Source organism: Phalangium opilio, unplaced genomic scaffold (assembly GCF_054372755.1).
Source record: "Phalangium opilio isolate 3A_F unplaced genomic scaffold, DU_Popi_V2 ptg000352l_1, whole genome shotgun sequence".
In the NCBI taxonomy this organism is placed as follows: Eukaryota; Metazoa; Arthropoda; class Arachnida; order Opiliones; family Phalangiidae; genus Phalangium; species Phalangium opilio.
Window position 1 is genome coordinate 6,514,693 of NW_028324228.1, and position 19,918 is coordinate 6,534,610.

Sequence of the window (19,918 nt, forward strand, 5' to 3'; positions counted from 1 at the left end):
CGCGCTAACCATTGCGCCCCGGAAGTCCAAAAATTAAATGTTCGTCAGTTATTTTTAAAAAACTCTGAATTTTACGTTACATCTAAGACCTCACAACACCGCTCCCGGATGGGCTCGAACCACCAACCTTTCGGTTAACAGCCGACAGCGTTAACCATTGCGCAACGGAAGCCCAACGATTAAATGTTCGTCAGGTATTGTGGAAAAACTTTGGATTTTTACGTTACATGTGAGATTTCACAACACCGCTCCCGGGTGGGCTCGAACCACCAACCTTTCAGTTAACAACCGAACGCGCTAACCATTGCGCCACGGAAGCCCAAAAATTAAATGTTCGTCAGGTATTCTGGAAAAAGTTTGACTTTTTACGTCACATCTGAGACCTCACAACACCGCTCCCGGGTGGGCTCGAACCACCAACCTTTCGGTTAACAGCCGAACGCGCTAACCATTGCGCCACGGAAGCCCAAAGATTAAATGTTCGTCAGGTATTGTGGAAAAACTTTGACTTTTTGCGTCACATCTGAGTTTCACAACACCGCTCCCGGATAGGCTCGAACCACAAACCTTTTGAATAACAGCTGAACGCTCTAACCATTGCGCCACGGAAGACCAAAAATTAAATGTTCGTCAGTTATTTTTAAAAAACTCTGAATTTTACGTTACATCTAAGACCTCACAACACCGCTCCCGGATGGGCTCGAACCACTAACCTTTCGGTTAACAGCCGAACGCGCTAACCATTGCGCCACGGAAGCCCAAAGAATAAATGTTCGTCAGGTATTGTGGAAAAACTTTGACTTTTTACGTCACATCTGAGACTTCGCAACACCGCTCCCGGATGGGCTCGAACCACAAACCTTTTGAATAACATCTGAACGCTCTAACCATTGCGCCACGGAAGCCCAAAGATTAAATGTTCGTCAGGTATTTTTAAAAAACTCTGAATTTTACGTTACATCTAAGACCTCACATTACCGCTCCCGGATGGGCTCGAACCACCAACCTTTTGGTTAACAGCCGAACGCGCTAACCATTGCGCCCCGGAAGTCCAAAAATTAAATGTTCGTCAGTTATTTTTAAAAAACTCTGAATTTTACGTTACATCTAAGACCTCACAACACCGCTCCCGGATGGGCTCGAACCACCAACCTTTCGGTTAACAGCCGACAGCGTTAACCATTGCGCAACGGAAGCCCAACGATTAAATGTTCGTCAGGTATTGTGGAAAAACTTTGGATTTTTACGTTACATGTGAGATTTCACAACACCGCTCCCGGGTGGGCTCGAACCACCAACCTTTCAGTTAACAACCGAACGCGCTAACCATTGCGCCACGGAAGCCCAAAAATTAAATGTTCGTCAGGTATTCTGGAAAAAGTTTGACTTTTTACGTCACATCTGAGACCTCACAACACCGCTCCCGGGTGGGCTCGAACCACCAACCTTTCGGTTAACAGCCGAACGCGCTAACCATTGCGCCACGGAAGCCCAAAGATTAAATGTTCGTCAGGTATTGTGGAAAAACTTTGACTTTTTGCGTCACATCTGAGTTTCACAACACCGCTCCCGGATAGGCTCGAACCACAAACCTTTTGAATAACAGCTGAACGCTCTAACCATTGCGCCACGGAAGACCAAAAATTAAATGTTCGTCAGTTATTTTTAAAAAACTCTGAATTTTACGTTACATCTAAGACCTCACAACACCGCTCCCGGATGGGCTCGAACCACTAACCTTTCGGTTAACAGCCGAACGCGCTAACCATTGCGCCACGGAAGCCCAAAGAATAAATGTTCGTCAGGTATTGTGGAAAAACTTTGACTTTTTACGTCACATCTGAGACTTCGCAACACCGCTCCCGGATGGGCTCGAACCACAAACCTTTTGAATAACATCTGAACGCTCTAACCATTGCGCCACGGAAGACCAAAAATTAAATGTTCGTCAGTTATTTTTAAAAAACTCTGAATTTTACGTTACATCTAAGACCTCACAACACCGCTCCCGGATGGGCTCGAACCACCAACCTTTCGGTTAACAGCCGACGGCGTTAACCATTGTGCAACGGAAGCCCAAAGATTAAATGTTCGTCAGGTATTTTTAAAAAACTCTAGATTTTTACGTTACATGTGAGATCTCACAACACCGCTCCCGGGTGGGCTCGAACCACCAACCTTTCGGTTAACAGCCGATCGCGCTAACCATTGCGCCACGGAAGCTCAGAAATGAAATGGTCGTCAGGTATTGTGGAAAAACTTTGACTTTTTACGTCACATCTGAGACCTCACAACACCGCTCCCGGATGGGCTCGAACCACAAACCTTTCGGTTAACAGCCGAACGCGCTAACCATTGCGCCACGGAAGCTCAGAAATTAAATGGTCTTCAGGTATGTGGAAAAACTTTGACTTTTTACGTCACATCTGAGACCTCACAACACCGCTTTCGGATGGTCTCGAACCACCAACCTTTTGAATAACAGCTGAACGCTCTAACCATTGCGCCACGGAAGCCCAAAAATTAAATGTTCGTCAGTTATTTTTAAAAAACTCTGAATTTTACGTTACATCTAAGACCTCACAACACCGCTCCCGGATGGGCTCGAACCACCAACCTTTCGGTTCACAGCCGACGGCGTTAACCATTGCGCAACGGAAGCCCAAAGATTAAATGTTCGTCAGGTATTGTGGAAAAACTTTGGATTTTTAGGTTACATGTGAGATTTCACAACACCGCTCCCGGGTGGGCTCGAACCACCAACCTTTCGGTTAACAGCCGAACGCGCTAACCGTTGCTTCACGGAAGCCCAAAAATTAAATGTTCGTCAGGTATTGTGGAAAAACTTTGACTTTTTACGTCACATCTGAGACCTCACAACACCGCTCACGGATGGGCTCGAACCACCAACCTTTCGGTTAACAGCCGAACGCGCTAACCATTGCGCCACGGAAGCTCAGAAATGAAATGGTCGTCAGGTATTGTGGAAAAACTTTGACTTTTTACGTCACATCTGAGACCTCACAACACCGCTCCCGGATGGGCTCGAACCACCAACCTTTCGGTTAACAGCCGAACGCGCTAACCATTGCGCCACGGAAGCTCAGAAATTAAATGGTTTTCAGGTATGTGGAAAAACTTTGACTTTTTACGTCACATCTGAGACCTCACAACACCGCTTTCGGATGGTCTCGAACCACCAACCTTTTGAATAACAGCTGAACGCTCTAACCATTGCGCCACGGAAGCCCAAAAATTAAATGTTCGTCAGTTATTTTTAAAAAACTCTGAATTTTACGTTACATCTAAGACCTCACAACACCGCTCCCGGATGGGCTCGAACCACCAACCTTTCGGTTAACAGCCGACGGCGTTAACCATTGCGCAACGGAAGCCCAAAGATTAAATGTTCGTCAGGTATTGTGGAAAAACTTTGGATTTTTAGGTTACATGTGAGATTTCACAACACCGCTCCCGGGTGGGCTCGAACCACCAACCTTTCGGTTAACAGCCGAACGCGCTAACCGTTGCTTCACGGAAGCCCAAAAATTAAATGTTCGTCAGGTATTGTGGAAAAACTTTGACTTTTTACGTCACATCTGAGACCTCACAACACCGCTCACGGATGGGCTCGAACCACCAACCTTTCGGTTAACAGCCGAACGCGCTAACCATTGCGCCACGGAAGCTCAGAAATGAAATGGTCGACAGGTATTGTGGAAAAACTTTGACTTTTTACGTCACATCTGAGACCTCACAACACCGCTCCCGGATGGGCTCGAACCACCAACCTTTCGGTTAACAGCCGAACGCGCTAACCATTGCGCCACGGAAGCTCAGAAATTAAATGGTCGTCAGGTATGTGGAAAAACTTTGACTTTTTACGTCACATCTGAGACCTCACAACACCGCTTCCGGATGGTCTCGAACCACCAACCTTTTGAATAACAGCTGAACGCTCTAACCATTGCGCCACGGAAGCCCAAAAATTAAATGTTCGTCAGTTATTTTTAAAAAACTCTGAATTTTACGTTACATCTAAGACCTCACAACACCGCTCCCGGATGGGCTCGAACCACCAACCTTTCGGTTAACAGCCGACGGCGTTAACCATTGCGCAACAGAAGCCCTAAGATTAAATGTTCGTCAGGTATTGTGGAAAAACTTTGGATTTTTAGGTTACATGTGAGATTTCACAACACCGCTCACGGATGGGCTCGAACCACCAACCTTTCGGTTAACAGCCGAACGCGCTAACCATTGCGCCACGGAAGCTCAGAAATGAAATGGTCGTCAGGTATTGTGGAAAAACTTTGACTTTTTACGTCACATCTGAGACCTCACAACACCGCTCCCGGATGGGCTCGAACCACAAACCTTTCGGTTAACAGCCGAACGCGCTAACCATTGCGCCACGGAAGCCCAAAGATTAAATGTTCGTCAGGTATTGTGGAAAAACTTTGACTTTTTACGTCACATCTGAGACTTCACAACACCGCTCCCGGATGGGCTCGAAGCACAAACCTTTTGAATAACATCTGAACGCTCTAACCATTGCGCCACGGAAGACCAAAAATTAAATGTTCGTCAGTTATTTTTAAAAAACTCTGAATTTTACGTTACATCTAAGACCTCACAACACAGCTCCCGGATGGGCTCGAACCACCAACCTTTCGGTTAACAGCCGACGGCGTTAACCATTGCGCAACGGAAGCCCAAAGATTAAATGTTCGTCAGGTATTGTGGAAAAACTTTGGATTTTTAGGTTACATGTGAGATTTCACAACACCGCTCCCGGGTGGGCTCGAACCACCAACCTTTCGGTTAACAGCCGAACGCGCTAACCGTTGCTTCACGGAAGCCCAAAAATTAAATGTTCGTCAGGTATTGTGGAAAAACTTTGACTTTTTACGTCACATCTGAGACCTCACAACACCGCTCACGGATGGGCTCGAACCACCAACCTTTCGGTTAACAGCCGAACGCGCTAACCATTGCGCCACGGAAGCTCAGAAATGAAATGGTCGTCAGGTATTGTGGAAAAACTTTGACTTTTTACGTCACATCTGAGACCTCACAACACCGCTCCCGGATGGGCTCGAACCACCAACCTTTCGGTTAACAGCCGACGGCGTTAACCATTGCGCAACGGAAGCCCAAAGATTAAATGTTCGTCAGGTATTGTGGAAAAACTTTGGATTTTTACGATACCTGTGAGATTTCACAACTCCGCTCCCGGGTGGGCTCGAACCACCAACCTATTAGTTAACAGCCGAACGCGCCAACCATTGAGCCACGGAAGCCCAAAAATTAAATGTTCGTCAGGTATTGTGGAAAAGCTTTGACTTTTTACGTCACATCTGAGATTTCACAACACCGCTCCCGGGTGGGCTCGAACCACCAACCTTTCGGTTAACAGCCGAACGCGCTAACCAATGCGCCACGGAAGCCCAAAAATTAAATGTTCGTCAGGTATTGTGGAAAAACTTTGACTTTTTACGTCACATCTGAGACCTCACAACACCGCTCACGGATGGGCTCGAACCACCAACCTTTCGGTTATCAGCCGAACGCGCTAACCATTGCGCCACGGAAGCCCAAAAACTAAATGGTCGTCGGGTATTGTGGAAACACTTTGGCTTTTTACGTTACATGTGAGAGCTCACAACACCGCTCCCGGGTGGGCTCGAACCATCAACCTTTCGGTTAACTGCCGAACGCGCTAACCGTTGCGCCACAGAAGCCCAAAGATTAAATGTTCGTCAGGTATTTTTAAAAAACTCTGAATTTTACGTTACATCTAAGACCTCACAACACAGCTCCCGGATGGGCTCGAACCACCAACCTTTCGGTTAACAGCCGACGGCGTTAACCATTGCGCCACGGAAGACCAAAAATTAAATGTTCGTCAGTTATTTTTAAAAAACTCTGAATTTTACGTTACATCTAAGACCTCACAACACCGCTCCCGGATGGGCTCGAACCACAAACCTTTCGGTTAACAGCCGAACGCGCTAACCATTGCGCCACGGAAGCCCAAAGATTAAATGTTCGTCAGGTATTGTGGAAAAACTTTGACTTTTTACGTCATATCTGAGACTTCACAACACCGCTCCCGGATGGGCTCGAACCACAAACCTTTTGAATAACATCTGAACGCTCTAACCATTGCGCCACGGAAGACCAAAAATTAAATGTTCGTCAGTTATTTTTAAAAAACTCTGAATTTTACGTTACATCTAAGACCTCACAACACAGCTCCCGGATGGGCTCGAACCACCAACCTTTCGGTTAACAGCCGACGGCGTTAACCATTGCGCAACGGAAGCCCAAAGATTAAATGTTCGTCAGGTATTGTGGAAAAACTTTGGATTTTTAGGTTACATGTGAGATTTCACAACACCGCTCCCGGGTGGGCTCGAACCACCAACCTTTCGGTTAACAGCCGAACGCGCTAACCGTTGCTTCACGGAAGCCCAAAAATTAAATGTTCGTCAGGTATTGTGGAAAAACTTTGACTTTTTACGTCACATCTGAGACCTCACAACACCGCTCACGGATGGGCTCGAACCACCAACCTTTCGGTTAACAGCCGAACGCGCTAACCATTGCGCCACGGAAGCTCAGAAATGAAATGGTCGTCAGGTATTGTGGAAAAACTTTGACATTTTACGTCACATCTGAGACCTCACAACACCGCTCCCGGATGGGCTCGAACCACCAACCTTTCGGTTAACAGCCGAACGCGCTAACCATTGCGCCACGGAAGCTCAGAAATTAAATGGTCGTCAGGTATGTGGAAAAACTTTGACTTTTTACGTCACATCTGAGACCTCACAACACCGCTTCCGGATGGTCTCGAACCACCAACCTTTTGAATAACAGCTGAACGCTCTAACCATTGCGCCACGGAAGCCCAAAAATTAAATGTTCGTCAGTTATTTTTAAAAAACTCTGAATTTTACGTTACATCTAAGACCTCACAACACCGCTCCCGGATGGGCTCGAACCACCAACCTTTCGGTTAACAGCCGACGGCGTTAACCATTGCGCCACGGAAGCCCAAAAATTAAATGTTCGTCAGTTATTTTTATAAAACTCTGAATTTTACGTTACATCTAATACCTCACAACACCGCTCCCGGATGGGCTCGAACCACCAACCTTTCGGTTAACAGCCGACGGCGTTAACCATTGCGCAACGGAAGCCCAAAGATTAAATGTTCGTCAGGTATTGTGGAAAAACTTTGAAATTTTACGTCACATCTGAGACCTCACAACACCGCTCCCGGATGGGCTCGAACCACCAACCTTTCGGTTAACAGCCGAACGCGCTAACCATTGCGCCACGGAAGCTCAAAAATTAAATGGTCGTCAGGTATTGTGGAAAAACTTTGACTTTTTACGTCACATCTGAGACAATCAAAACACCGCTTCCGGATGGTCTCGAACCACCAACCTTTCAGTTAACAGCCGAACGCGCTAACCATTGCGCCACGGAAGCCCAAAGATTAAATGTTCGTCAGGTATTGTGGAAAAACTTTGGCATTTGACATTACGTTTGAGATCTCACAACACCGCTCCCGGGTGGGCTCGAACCACCAACCTTTCGGTTAACAGCCGAACGCGCTAACCATTGCGCCACGGAAGCTCGAAAATTAAACGGTCGTCAGGTATTCTGGAAAAACTTTGGCTTTTTACGTAACATTTGAGACTTCACAACACGGCAGCCGGGTGGGCTCGAACCACCAACCTTTTGGTTAACATCCGAACGCGCTAACCTTCGAGCCAAGGAAGCTCAGAAATGAAATGGTCGTCAGGTATTGTGGAAAACTCTGACTTTTTACGTCACATCCGAGACTTCAAAACACCGCTCCCGGATGGGCTCGAACCACAAACCTTTTGAATAACAGCTGAACGCGCTAACCATTGCGCCACGGAAGCCCAAAAATTAAATGTTCGTCAGATATTTTTAAAAAACTCTGAATTTTACGTTACATCTAAGACCTCACAACACCGCTCCCGGATGGGCTCGAACCACCAACCTTTCGGTTAACAGCCGACGGCGTTAACCATTGTGCAACGGAAGCCCAAAGATTGAATGTTCGTCAGGTATTGTGGAAAAACTTTGACTATTTACGTCACATCTGAGACTTCACAACACCGCTCCCGGATGGGCTCGAACCACAAACCTTTTGAATAACAGCTGAACGCTCTAACCTTTGCGCCACGGAAGCCCAAAAATTAAATGTTCGTCAGTTATTTTTAAAAAACTCTGAATTTTACGTTACATCTAAGACCTCACAACACAGCTCCCGGATGGGCTCGAACCACCAACCTTTCGGTTAACAGCCGACGGCGTTAACCATTGCGCAACGGAAGCCCAAAGATTAAATGTTCGTCAGGTATTGTGGAAAAACTTTGGATTTTTACGTTACCTGTGAGATTTCACAACACCGCTACCGGGTGGGCTCGAACCACCAACCTTTTGGTTAACATCCGAACGCGCTAGACTTCGAGCCAAGGAAGCTCAGAAATGAAATGGTCGTCAGGTATTGTGGAAAAACTCTGACTTTTTACGTCACATCCGAGACTTCAAAACACCGCTCCCGGATGGGCTCGAACCACCAACCTTTCGGTTAACAGCCGACGGCGTTAACCATTGCGCAACGGAAGCCCAAAGATTAAATGTTCGTCAGGTATTGTGGAAAAACTTTGGATTTTTACGTTACATGTGAGATCTCACAACACCGCTCCCGGGTGGGCTCGAACCGCCAACCTTTCGGTTAACAGCCGAACGCGCTAACCATTGCGCCACGGAAGCCCAAAGATTAAATGTTCGTCAGGTATTGTGGAAAAACTTTGACTTTTTACGTCACATCTGAGACCTCACAACACCGCTCCCGGATGGGCTCGAACCACCAACCTTTCGGTTAACAGCCGAACGCGCTAACCATTGCGCCACGGAAGCTCGAAAATTAAATGGTCGTCAGGTATTGTGGAAAAACTTTGACTTTTTACGTCACATCTGAGACAATCAAAACACCGCTTCCGGATGGTCTCGAACCACCAACCTTTCAGTTAACAGCCGAACGCGCTAACCATTGCGCCACGGAAGCCCAAAGATTAAATGTTCGTCAGGTATTGTGGAAAAACTTTGGCATTTGACATTACGTTTGAGATCTCACAACACCGCTCCCGGGTGGGCTCGAACCACCAACCTTTCGGTTAACAGCCGAACGCGCTAACCATTGCGCCACGGAAGCTCGAAAATTAAACGGTCGTTAGGTATTCTGGAAAAACTTTGGCTTTTTACGTAACATTTGAGACTTCACAACACGGCAGCCGGGTGGGCTCGAACCACCAACCTTTTGGTTAACATCCGAACGCGCTAACCTTCGAGCCAAGGAAGCTCAGAAATGAAATGGTCGTCAGGTATTGTGGAAAAACTCTGACTTTTTACGTCACATCCGAGACTTCAAAACACCGCTCCCGGATGGGCTCGAACCACAAACCTTTTGAATAACAGCTGAACGCGCTAACCATTGCGCCACGGAAGCCCAAAAATTAAATGTTCGTCAGATATTTTTAAAAAACTCTGAATTTTACGTTACATCTAAGACCTCACAACACCGCTCCCGGATGGGCTCGAACCACCAACCTTTCGGTTAACAGCCGACGGCGTTAACCATTGTGCAACGGAAGCCCAAAGATTAAATGTTCGTCAGGTATTGTGGAAAAACTTTGACTATTTACGTCACATCTGAGACTTCACAACACCGCTCCCGGATGGGCTCGAACCACAAACCTTTTGAATAACAGCTGAACGCTCTAACCTTTGCGCCACGGAAGCCCAAAAATTAAATGTTCGTCAGTTATTTTTAAAAAACTCTGAATTTTACGTTACATCTAAGACCTCACAACACAGCTCCCGGATGGGCTCGAACCACCAACCTTTCGGTTAACAGCCGACGGCGTTAACCATTGCGCAACGGAAGCCCAAAGATTAAATGTTCGTCAGGTATTGTGGAAAAACTTTGGATTTTTACGTTACCTGTGAGATTTCACAACACCGCTACCGGGTGGGCTCGAACCACCAACCTTTTGGTTAACATCCGAACGCGCTAGACTTCGAGCCAAGGAAGCTCAGAAATGAAATGGTCGTCAGGTATTGTGGAAAAACTCTGACTTTTTACGTCACATCCGAGACTTCAAAACACCGCTCCCGGATGGGCTCGAACCACCAACCTTTCGGTTAACAGCCGACGGCGTTAACCATTGCGCAACGGAAGCCCAAAGATTAAATGTTCGTCAGGTATTGTGGAAAAACTTTGGATTTTTACGTTACATGTGAGATCTCACAACACCGCTCCCGGGTGGGCTCGAACCGCCAACCTTTCGGTTATCAGCCGAACGCGCTAACCATTGCGCCACGGAAGCCCAAAAACTAAATGGTCGTCGGGTATTGTGGAAACACTTTGGCTTTTTACGTTACATGTGAGAGCTCACAACACCGCTCCCGGGTGGGCTCGAACCATCAACCTTTCGGTTAACTGCCGAACGCGCTAACCGTTGCGCCACGGAAGCCCAAAGATTAAATGTTCGTCAGGTATTTTTAAAAAACTCTGAATTTTACGTTACATCTAAAACCTCACAACACCGCTCCTGGATGGGCTCGAACCACCAACCTTTCAGTTAACAGCCGAATGCGCTAACCATTGCGCCACGGAAGCCCAAAAATTAAATGTTCGTCAGTTATTTTTAAAAAACTCTGAATTTTACGTTACATCTAAGACCTCACAACACCGCTCCCGGATGGGCTCGAACCACCAACCTTTCGGTTAACAGCCGACGGCGTTAACCATTGCGCAACGGAAGCCCAAAGATTAAATGTTCGTCAGGTATTGTGGAAAAACTTTGAAATTTTACGTCACATCTGAGACCTCACAACACCGCTCCCGGATGGGCTCGAACCACCAACCTTTCGGTTAACAGCCGAACGCGCTAACCATTGCGCCACGGAAGCTCAAAAATTAAATGGTCGTCAGGTATTGTGGAAAAACTTTGACTTTTTACGTCACATCTGAGACCTCAAAACACCGCTCCCGGATGGTCTCGAACCACCAACCTTTCAGTTAACAGCCGAACGCGCTAACCATTGCGCCACGGAAGCCCAAAGATTAAATGTTCGTCAGGTATTGTGGAAAAACTTTGGCATTTGACATTACGTTTGAGATCTCACAACACGGCAGCCGGGTGGGCTCGAACCACCAACCTTTTGGTTAACATCCGAACGCGCTAACCTTCGAGCCAAGGAAGCTCAGAAATGAAATGGTCGTCAGGTATTGTGGAAAAACTCTGACTTTTTACGTCACATCCGAGACTTCAAAACACCGCTCCCGGATGGGCTCGAACCACAAACCTTTTGAATAACAGCTGAACGCGCTAACCATTGCGCCACGGAAGCCCAAAAATTAAATGTTCGTCAGATATTTTTAAAAAACTCTGAATTTTACGTTACATCTAAGACCTCACAACACCGCTCCCGGATGGGCTCGAACCACCAACCTTTCGGTTAACAGCCGACGGCGTTAACCATTGTGCAACGGAAGCCCAAAGATTAAATGTTCGTCAGGTATTGTGGAAAAACTTTGACTATTTACGTCACATCTGAGACTTCACAACACCGCTCCCGGATGGGCTCGAACCACAAACCTTTTGAATAACAGCTGAACGCTCTAACCTTTGCGCCACGGAAGCCCAAAAATTAAATGTTCGTCAGTTATTTTTAAAAAACTCTGAATTTTACGTTACATCTAAGACCTCACAACACAGCTCCCGGATGGGCTCGAACCACCAACCTTTCGGTTAACAGCCGACGGCGTTAACCATTGCGCAACGGAAGCCCAAAGATTAAATGTTCGTCAGGTATTGTGGAGAAACTTTGGATTTTTACGTTACCTGTGAGATTTCACAACACCGCTACCGGGTGGGCTCGAACCACCAACCTTTCGGTTAACAGCCGACGGCGTTAACCATTGCGCAACGGAAGCCCAAAGATTAAATGTTCGTCAGGTATTGTGGAAAAACTTTGGATTTTTACGTTACCTGTGAGATTTCACAACACCGCTCCCGGGTGGGCTCGAACCACCAACCTTTTGGTTAACATCCGAACGCGCTAGACTTCGAGCCAAGGAAGCTCAGAAATTAAATGGTCGTCAGGTATTGTGGAAAAACTCTGACTTTTTACGTCACATCCGAGACTTCAAAACACCGCTCCCGGATGGGCTCGAACCACCAACCTTTCGGTTAACAGCCGACGGCGTTAACCATTGCGCAACGGAAGCCCAAAGATTAAATGTTCGTCAGGTATTGTGGAAAAAATTTGGATTTTTACGTTACATGTGAGATCTCACAACACCGCTCCCGGGTGGGCTCGAACCACCAACCTTTCGGTTAACAGCCGACGGCGTTAACCGTTGCGCAACGGAAGCCCAAAGATTAAATGTTCGTCAGGTATTGTGGAAAAACTTTGGATTTTTACGTTACCTGTGAGATTTCACAACACCGCTCCCGGGTGGGCTCGAACCACCAACCTTTTGGTTAACATCCGAACGCGCTAGACTTCGAGCCAAGGAAGCTCAGAAATGAAATGGTCGTCAGGTATTGTGGAAAAACTTTGACTTTTTACGTCACATCTGAGACCTCACAACACCGCTCCCGGATGGGCTCGAACCACAAACCTTTCGGTTAACAGCCGAACGCGCTAACCATTGCGCCACGGAAGCCCAAAGATTAAATGTTCGTCAGGTATTGTGGAAAAACTTTGACTTTTTACGTCACATCTGAGACTTCACAACACCGCTCCCGGGTGGGCTCGAACCACCAACCTTTTGGTTAACATCCGAACGCGCTAGACTTCGAGCCAAGGAAGCTCAGAAATGAAATGGTCGTCAGGTATTGTGGAAAAACTCTGACTTTTTACGTCACATCCGAGACTTCAAAACACCGCTCCCGGATGGGCTCGAACCACAAACCTTTCGGTTAACAGCCGAACGCGCTAACCATTGCGCCACGGAAGCCCAAAGATTAAATGTTCGTCAGGTATTGTGGAAAAACTTTGACTTTTTACGTCACATCTGAGACTTCACAACACCGCTCCCGGATGGGCTCGAACCACCAGCCTTTCGGTTAACAGCCGACGGCGTTAACCATTGCGCAACGGAAGCCCAAAGATTAAATGTTCGTCAGGTATTGTGGAAAAACTTTGGATTTTTACGTTACATGTGAGATCTCACAACACCGCTCCCGGGTGGGCTCGAACCACAAACCTTTTGAATAACAGCTGAACGCTCTAACCATTGCGCCACGGAAGACCAAAAATTAAATGTTCGTCAGTTATTTTTAAAAAACTCAGAATTTTACGTTACATCTAAGACCTCACAACACCGCTCCCGGATGGGCTCGAACCACCAACCTTTCGGTTAACAGCCGACGGCGTTAACCATTGCGCAACGGAAGCCCAAAGATTAAATGTTCGTCAGGTATTGTGGAAAAACTTTGGATTTTTACGTTACCTCTGAGATTTCACAACACCGCTCCCGGGTGGGCTCGAACCACCAACCTTTTGGTTAACATCCGAACGCGCTAGACTTCGAGCCAAGGAAGCTCAGAAATGAAATGGTCGTCAGGTATTGTGGAAAAACTCTGACTTTTTACGTCACATCCGAGACTTCAAAACACCGCTCCCGGATGGGCTCGAACCACCAACCTTTCGGTTAACAGCCGACGGCGTTAACCATTGCGCAACGGAAGCCCAAAGATTAAATGTTCGTCAGGTATTGTGGAAAAACTTTGGATTTTTACGTTACATGTGAGATCTCACAACACCGCTCCCGGGTGGGCTCGAACCACCAACCTTTCGGTTAACAGCCGACGGCGTTAACCATTGCGCAACGGAAGCTCAAAGATTAAATGTTCGTCAGGTATTGTGGAAAAACTTTGGATTTTTACGTTACCTGTGAGATTTCACAACACCGCTCCCGGGTGGGTTCGAACCACCAACCTTTTGGTTAACATCCGAACGCGCTAGACTTCGAGCCAAGGAAGCTCAGAAATGAAATGTTCGTCAGGTATTGTGGAAAAACTTTGGATTTTTACGTTACATGTGAGATCTCACAACACCGCTCCCGGGTGGGCTCGAACCGCCAACCTTTCGGTTAACAGCCGAACGCGCTAACCATTGCGCCACGGAAGCCCAAAGATTAAATGTTCGTCAGGTATTGTGGAAAAACTTTGACTTTTTACGTCACATCTGAGACTTCACAACACCGCTCCCGAATGGGCTCGAACCACAAACCTTTTGAATAACAGCTGAACGCTCTAACCATTGCGCCACGGAAGACCAAAAATTAAATGTTCGTCAGTTATTTTTAAAAAACTCAGAATTTTACGTTACATCTAGGACCTCACAACACCGCTCCCGGATGGGCTCGAACCACCAACCTTTCGGTTAACAGCCGACGGCGTTAACCATTGTGCAACGGAAGCCCAAAGATTAAATGTTCGTCAGGTATTGTGGAAAACTTTGACTATTTACTTCACATCTGAGACTTCACAACACCGCTCCCGGATGGGCTCGAACCACAAACCTTTTGAATAACAGCTGAACGCTCTAACCTTTGCGCCACGGAAGCCCAAAAATTAAATGTTCGTCAGTTATTTTTAAAAAACTCTGAATTTTACGTTACATCTAAGAACTCACAACACCGCTCCCGGATGGGCTCGAACCACCAACCTTTCGGTTAACAGCCGACGGCGTTAACCATTGTGCAACGGAAGCCCAAAGATTAAATTTTCGTCAGGTATTGTGGAAAAACTTTGACTATTTACGTCACATCTGAGACTTCACAACACCGCTCCCGGATGGGCTCGAACCACAAACCTTTTGAATAACAGATGAACGCTCTAACCTTTGCGCCACGGAAGCCCAAAAATTAAATGTTCGTCAGTTATTTTTAAAAAACTCTGAATTTTACGTTACATCTAAGACCTCACAACACAGCTCCCGGATGGGCTCGAACCACCAACCTTTCGGTTAACAGCCGACGGCGTTAACCATTGCGCAACGGAAGCCCAAAGATTAAATGTTCGTCAGGTATTGTGGAAAAACTTTGGATTTTTACGTTACCTCTGAGATTTCACAACACCGCCTCCGGGTGGGCTCGAACCACCAACCTTTTGGTTAACATCCGAACGCGCTAGACTTCGAGGCAAGGAAGCTCAGAAATGAAATGGTCGTCAGGTATTGTGGAAAAACTCTGACTTTTTACGTCACATCCGAGACTTCAAAACACCGCTCCCGGATGGGCTCGAACCACCAACCTTTCGGTTAACAGCCGAACGCGCTAACCATTGCGCCACGGAAGCCCAAATATTAAATGTTCGTCAGGTATTGTGGAAAAACTTTGACTTTTTACGTCACATCTGAGACTTCACAACACCGCTCCCGGATGGGCTCGAACCACAAACCTTTTGAATAACAGCTGAACGCTCTAACCATTGCGCCACGGAAGACCAAAAATTAAATGTTCGTCAGATATTTTTAAAAAACTCTGAATTTTACGTTACATCTAAGACCTCACAACACCGCTCCCGGATGGGCTCGAACCACCAACCTTTCGGTTAACAGCCGACGGCGTTAACCATTGTGCAACGGAAGCCCAAAGATTAAATGTTCGTCAGGTATTGTGGAAAAACTTTGACTATTTACGTCACATCTGAGACTTCACAACACCGCTCCCGGATGGGCTCGAACCACAAACCTTTTGAATAACAGCTGAACGCTCTAACCTTTGCGCCACGGAAGACCAAAAATTAAATGTTCGTCAGTTATTTTTAAAAAACTCAGAATTTTACGTTACATCTAAGACCTCACAACACCGCTCCCGGATGGGCTCGAACCACCAACCTTTCGGTTAACAGCCGACGGCGTTAACCATTGCGCAACGGAAGCCCAAAGATTAAATGTTCGTCAGGTATTGTGGAAAAACTTTGGATTTTTACGTTACCTCTGAGATTTCACAACACCGCTCCCGGGTGGGCTCGAACCACCAACCTTTTGGTTAACATCCGAACGCGCTAGACTTCGAGCCAAGGAAGCTCAGAAATGAAATGGTCGTCAGGTATTGTGGAAAAACTCTGACTTTTTACGTCACATCCGAGACTTCAAAACACCGCTCCCGGATGGGCTCGAACCACCAACCTTTCGGTTAACAGCCGACGGCGTTAACCATTGCGCAACGGAAGCCCAAAGATTAAATGTTCGTCAGGTATTGTGGAAAAACTTTGGATTTTTACGTTACATGTGAGATCTCACAACACCGCTCCCGGGTGGGCTCGAACCACCAACCTTTCGGTTAACAGCCGACGGCGTTAACCATTGCGCAACGGAAGCTCAAAGATTAAATGTTCGTCAGGTATTGTGGAAAAACTTTGGATTTTTACGTTACCTGTGAGATTTCACAACACCGCTCCCGGGTGGGCTCGAACCACCAACCTTTTGGTTAACATCCGAACGCGCTAGACTTCGAGCCAAGGAAGCTCAGAAATTAAATGGTCGTCAGGTATTGTGGAAAAACTCTGACTTTTTACGTCACATCCGAGACTTCAAAACACCGCTCCCGGATGGGCTCGAACCACCAACCTTTCGGTTAACAGCCGACGGCGTTAACCATTGCGCAACGGAAGCCCAAAGATTAAATGTTCGTCAGGTATTGTGGAAAAAATTTGGATTTTTACGTTACATGTGAGATCTCACAACACCGCTCCCGGGTGGGCTCGAACCACCAACCTTTCGGTTAACAGCCGACGGCGTTAACCGTTGCGCAACGGAAGCCCAAAGATTAAATGTTCGTCAGGTATTGTGGAAAAACTTTGGATTTTTACGTTACCTGTGAGATTTCACAACACCGCTCCCGGGTGGGCTCGAACCACCAACCTTTTGGTTAACATCCGAACGCGCTAGACTTCGAGCCAAGGAAGCTCAGAAATGAAATGGTCGTCAGGTATTGTGGAAAAACTTTGACTTTTTACGTCACATCTGAGACCTCACAACACCGCTCCCGGATGGGCTCGAACCACAAACCTTTCGGTTAACAGCCGAACGCGCTAACCATTGCGCCACGGAAGCCCAAAGATTAAATGTTCGTCAGGTATTGTGGAAAAACTTTGACTTTTTACGTCACATCTGAGACTTCACAACACCGCTCCCGGGTGGGCTCGAACCACCAACCTTTTGGTTAACATCCGAACGCGCTAGACTTCGAGCCAAGGAAGCTCAGAAATGAAATGGTCGTCAGGTATTGTGGAAAAACTCTGACTTTTTACGTCACATCCGAGACTTCAAAACACCGCTCCCGGATGGGCTCGAACCACAAACCTTTCGGTTAACAGCCGAACGCGCTAACCATTGCGCCACGGAAGCCCAAAGATTAAATGTTCGTCAGGTATTGTGGAAAAACTTTGACTTTTTACGTCACATCTGAGACTTCACAACACCGCTCCCGGATGGGCTCGAACCACCAACCTTTCGGTTAACAGCCGACGGCGTTAACCATTGCGCAACGGAAGCCCAAAGATTAAATGTTCGTCAGGTATTGTGGAAAAACTTTGGATTTTTACGTTACATGTGAGATCTCACAACACCGCTCCCGGGTGGGCTCGAACCACAAACCTTTTGAATAACAGCTGAACGCTCTAACCATTGCGCCACGGAAGACCAAAAATTAAATGTTCGTCAGTTATTTTTAAAAAACTCAGAATTTTACGTTACATGTGAGATCTCACAACACCGCTCCCGGGTGGGCTCGAACCACCAACCTTTCGGTTAACAGCCGACGGCGTTAACCATTGCGCAACGGAAGCTCAAAGATTAAATGTTCGTCAGGTATTGTGGAAAAACTTTGGATTTTTACGTTACCTGTGAGATTTCACAACACCGCTCCCGGGTGGGTTCGAACCACCAACCTTTTGGTTAACATCCGAACGCGCTAGACTTCGAGCCAAGGAAGCTCAGAAATGAAATGTTCGTCAGGTATTGTGGAAAAACTTTGGATTTTTACGTTACATGTGAGATCTCACAACACCGCTCCCGGGTGGGCTCGAACCGCCAACCTTTCGGTTAACAGCCGAACGCGCTAACCATTGCGCCACGGAAGCCCAAAGATTAAATGTTCGTCAGGTATTGTGGAAAAACTTTGACTTTTTACGTCACATCTGAGACTTCACAACACCGCTCCCGAATGGGCTCGAACCACAAACCTTTTGAATAACAGCTGAACGCTCTAACCATTGCGCCACGGAAGACCAAAAATTAAATGTTCGTCAGTTATTTTTAAAAAACTCAGAATTTTACGTTACATCTAGGACCTCACAACACCGCTCCCGGATGGGCTCGAACCACCAACCTTTCGGTTAACAGCCGACGGCGTTAACCATTGTGCAACGGAAGCCCAAAGATTAAATGTTCGTCAGGTATTGTGGAAAACTTTGACTATTTACTTCACATCTGAGACTTCACAACACCGCTCCCGGATGGGCTCGAACCACAAACCTTTTGAATAACAGCTGAACGCTCTAACCTTTGCGCCACGGAAGCCCAAAAATTAAATGTTCGTCAGTTATTTTTAAAAAACTCTGAAATTTACGTTACTTCTAAGAACTCACAACACAGCTCCCGGATGGGCTCGAACCACCAACCTTTCGGTTAACAGCCGACGGCGTTAACCATTGCGCAACGGAAGCCCAAAGATTAAATGTTCGTCAGGTATTGTGGAAAAACTTTGGATTTTTACGTTACATGTGAGATCTCACAACACCGCTCCCGGGTGGGCTCGAACCACCAACCTTTCGGTTAACAGCCGACGGCGTTAACCATTGCGCAACGGAAGCTCAAAGATTAAATGTTCGTCAGGTATTGTGGAAAAACTTTGGATTTTTACGTTACCTGTGAGATTTCACAACACCGCTCCCGGGTGGGTTCGAACCACCAACCTTTTGGTTAACATCCGAACGCGCTAGACTTCGAGCCAAGGAAGCTCAGAAATGAAATGTTCGTCAGGTATTGTGGAAAAACTTTGGATTTTTACGTTACATGTGAGATCTCACAACACCGCTCCCGGGTGGGCTCGAACCGCCAACCTTTCGGTTAACAGCCGAACGCGCTAACCATTGCGCCACGGAAGCCCAAAGATTAAATGTTCGTCAGGTATTGTGGAAAAACTTTGACTTTTTACGTCACATCTGAGACTTCACAACACCGCTCCCGAATGGGCTCGAACCACAAACCTTTTGAATAACAGCTGAACGCTCTAACCATTGCGCCACGGAAGACCAAAAATTAAATGTTCGTCAGTTATTTTTAAAAAACTCAGAATTTTACGTTACATCTAGGACCTCACAACACCGCTCCCGGATGGGCTCGAACCACCAACCTTTCGGTTAACAGCCGACGGCGTTAACCATTGTGCAACGGAAGCCCAAAGATTAAATGTTCGTCAGGTATTGTGGAAAACTTTGACTATTTACTTCACATCTGAGACTTCACAACACCGCTCCCGGATGGGCTCGAACCACAAACCTTTTGAATAACAGCTGAACGCTCTAACCTTTGCGCCACGGAAGCCCAAAAATTAAATGTTCGTCAGTTATTTTTAAAAAACTCTGAAATTTACGTTACTTCTAAGAACTCACAACACAGCTCCCGGATGGGCTCGAACCACCAACCTTTCGGTTAACAGCCGACGGCGTTAACCATTGCGCAACGGAAGCCCAAAGATTAAATGTTCGTCAGGTATTGTGGAAAAACTTTGGATTTTTACGTTACCTCTGAGATTTCACAACACCGCTCCCGGGTGGGC

The 19,918-nt window shown here is 46.7% G+C and overlaps 6 non-coding genes across 6 annotated transcripts; all 6 read right to left on the bottom strand.

The window, feature by feature from the left end:
• Nucleotides 1–393: 393 nt before the first annotated feature.
• TRNAN-GUU (transfer RNA asparagine (anticodon GUU)) lies at nt 394–466 on the bottom strand. Its single transcript has one exon. It is a non-coding gene; the product is annotated as a tRNA-Asn (tRNA).
• Nucleotides 467–1,418: 952 nt separating this feature from the next.
• On the bottom strand, nt 1,419–1,491 carry TRNAN-GUU (transfer RNA asparagine (anticodon GUU)). The gene has a single exon. It is a non-coding gene; the product is annotated as a tRNA-Asn (tRNA).
• A 4,033-nt stretch (nt 1,492–5,524) lies between these two features.
• Nucleotides 5,525–5,597, bottom strand: TRNAI-GAU (transfer RNA isoleucine (anticodon GAU)). Its single transcript has one exon. It is a non-coding gene; the product is annotated as a tRNA-Ile (tRNA).
• A 1,980-nt stretch (nt 5,598–7,577) lies between these two features.
• TRNAN-GUU (transfer RNA asparagine (anticodon GUU)) lies at nt 7,578–7,650 on the bottom strand. The gene has a single exon. It is a non-coding gene; the product is annotated as a tRNA-Asn (tRNA).
• A 1,542-nt stretch (nt 7,651–9,192) lies between these two features.
• On the bottom strand, nt 9,193–9,265 carry TRNAN-GUU (transfer RNA asparagine (anticodon GUU)). Its single transcript has one exon. It is a non-coding gene; the product is annotated as a tRNA-Asn (tRNA).
• Nucleotides 9,266–10,366: 1,101 nt separating this feature from the next.
• Nucleotides 10,367–10,439, bottom strand: TRNAI-GAU (transfer RNA isoleucine (anticodon GAU)). The gene has a single exon. It is a non-coding gene; the product is annotated as a tRNA-Ile (tRNA).
• Nucleotides 10,440–19,918: the final 9,479 nt, after the last annotated feature.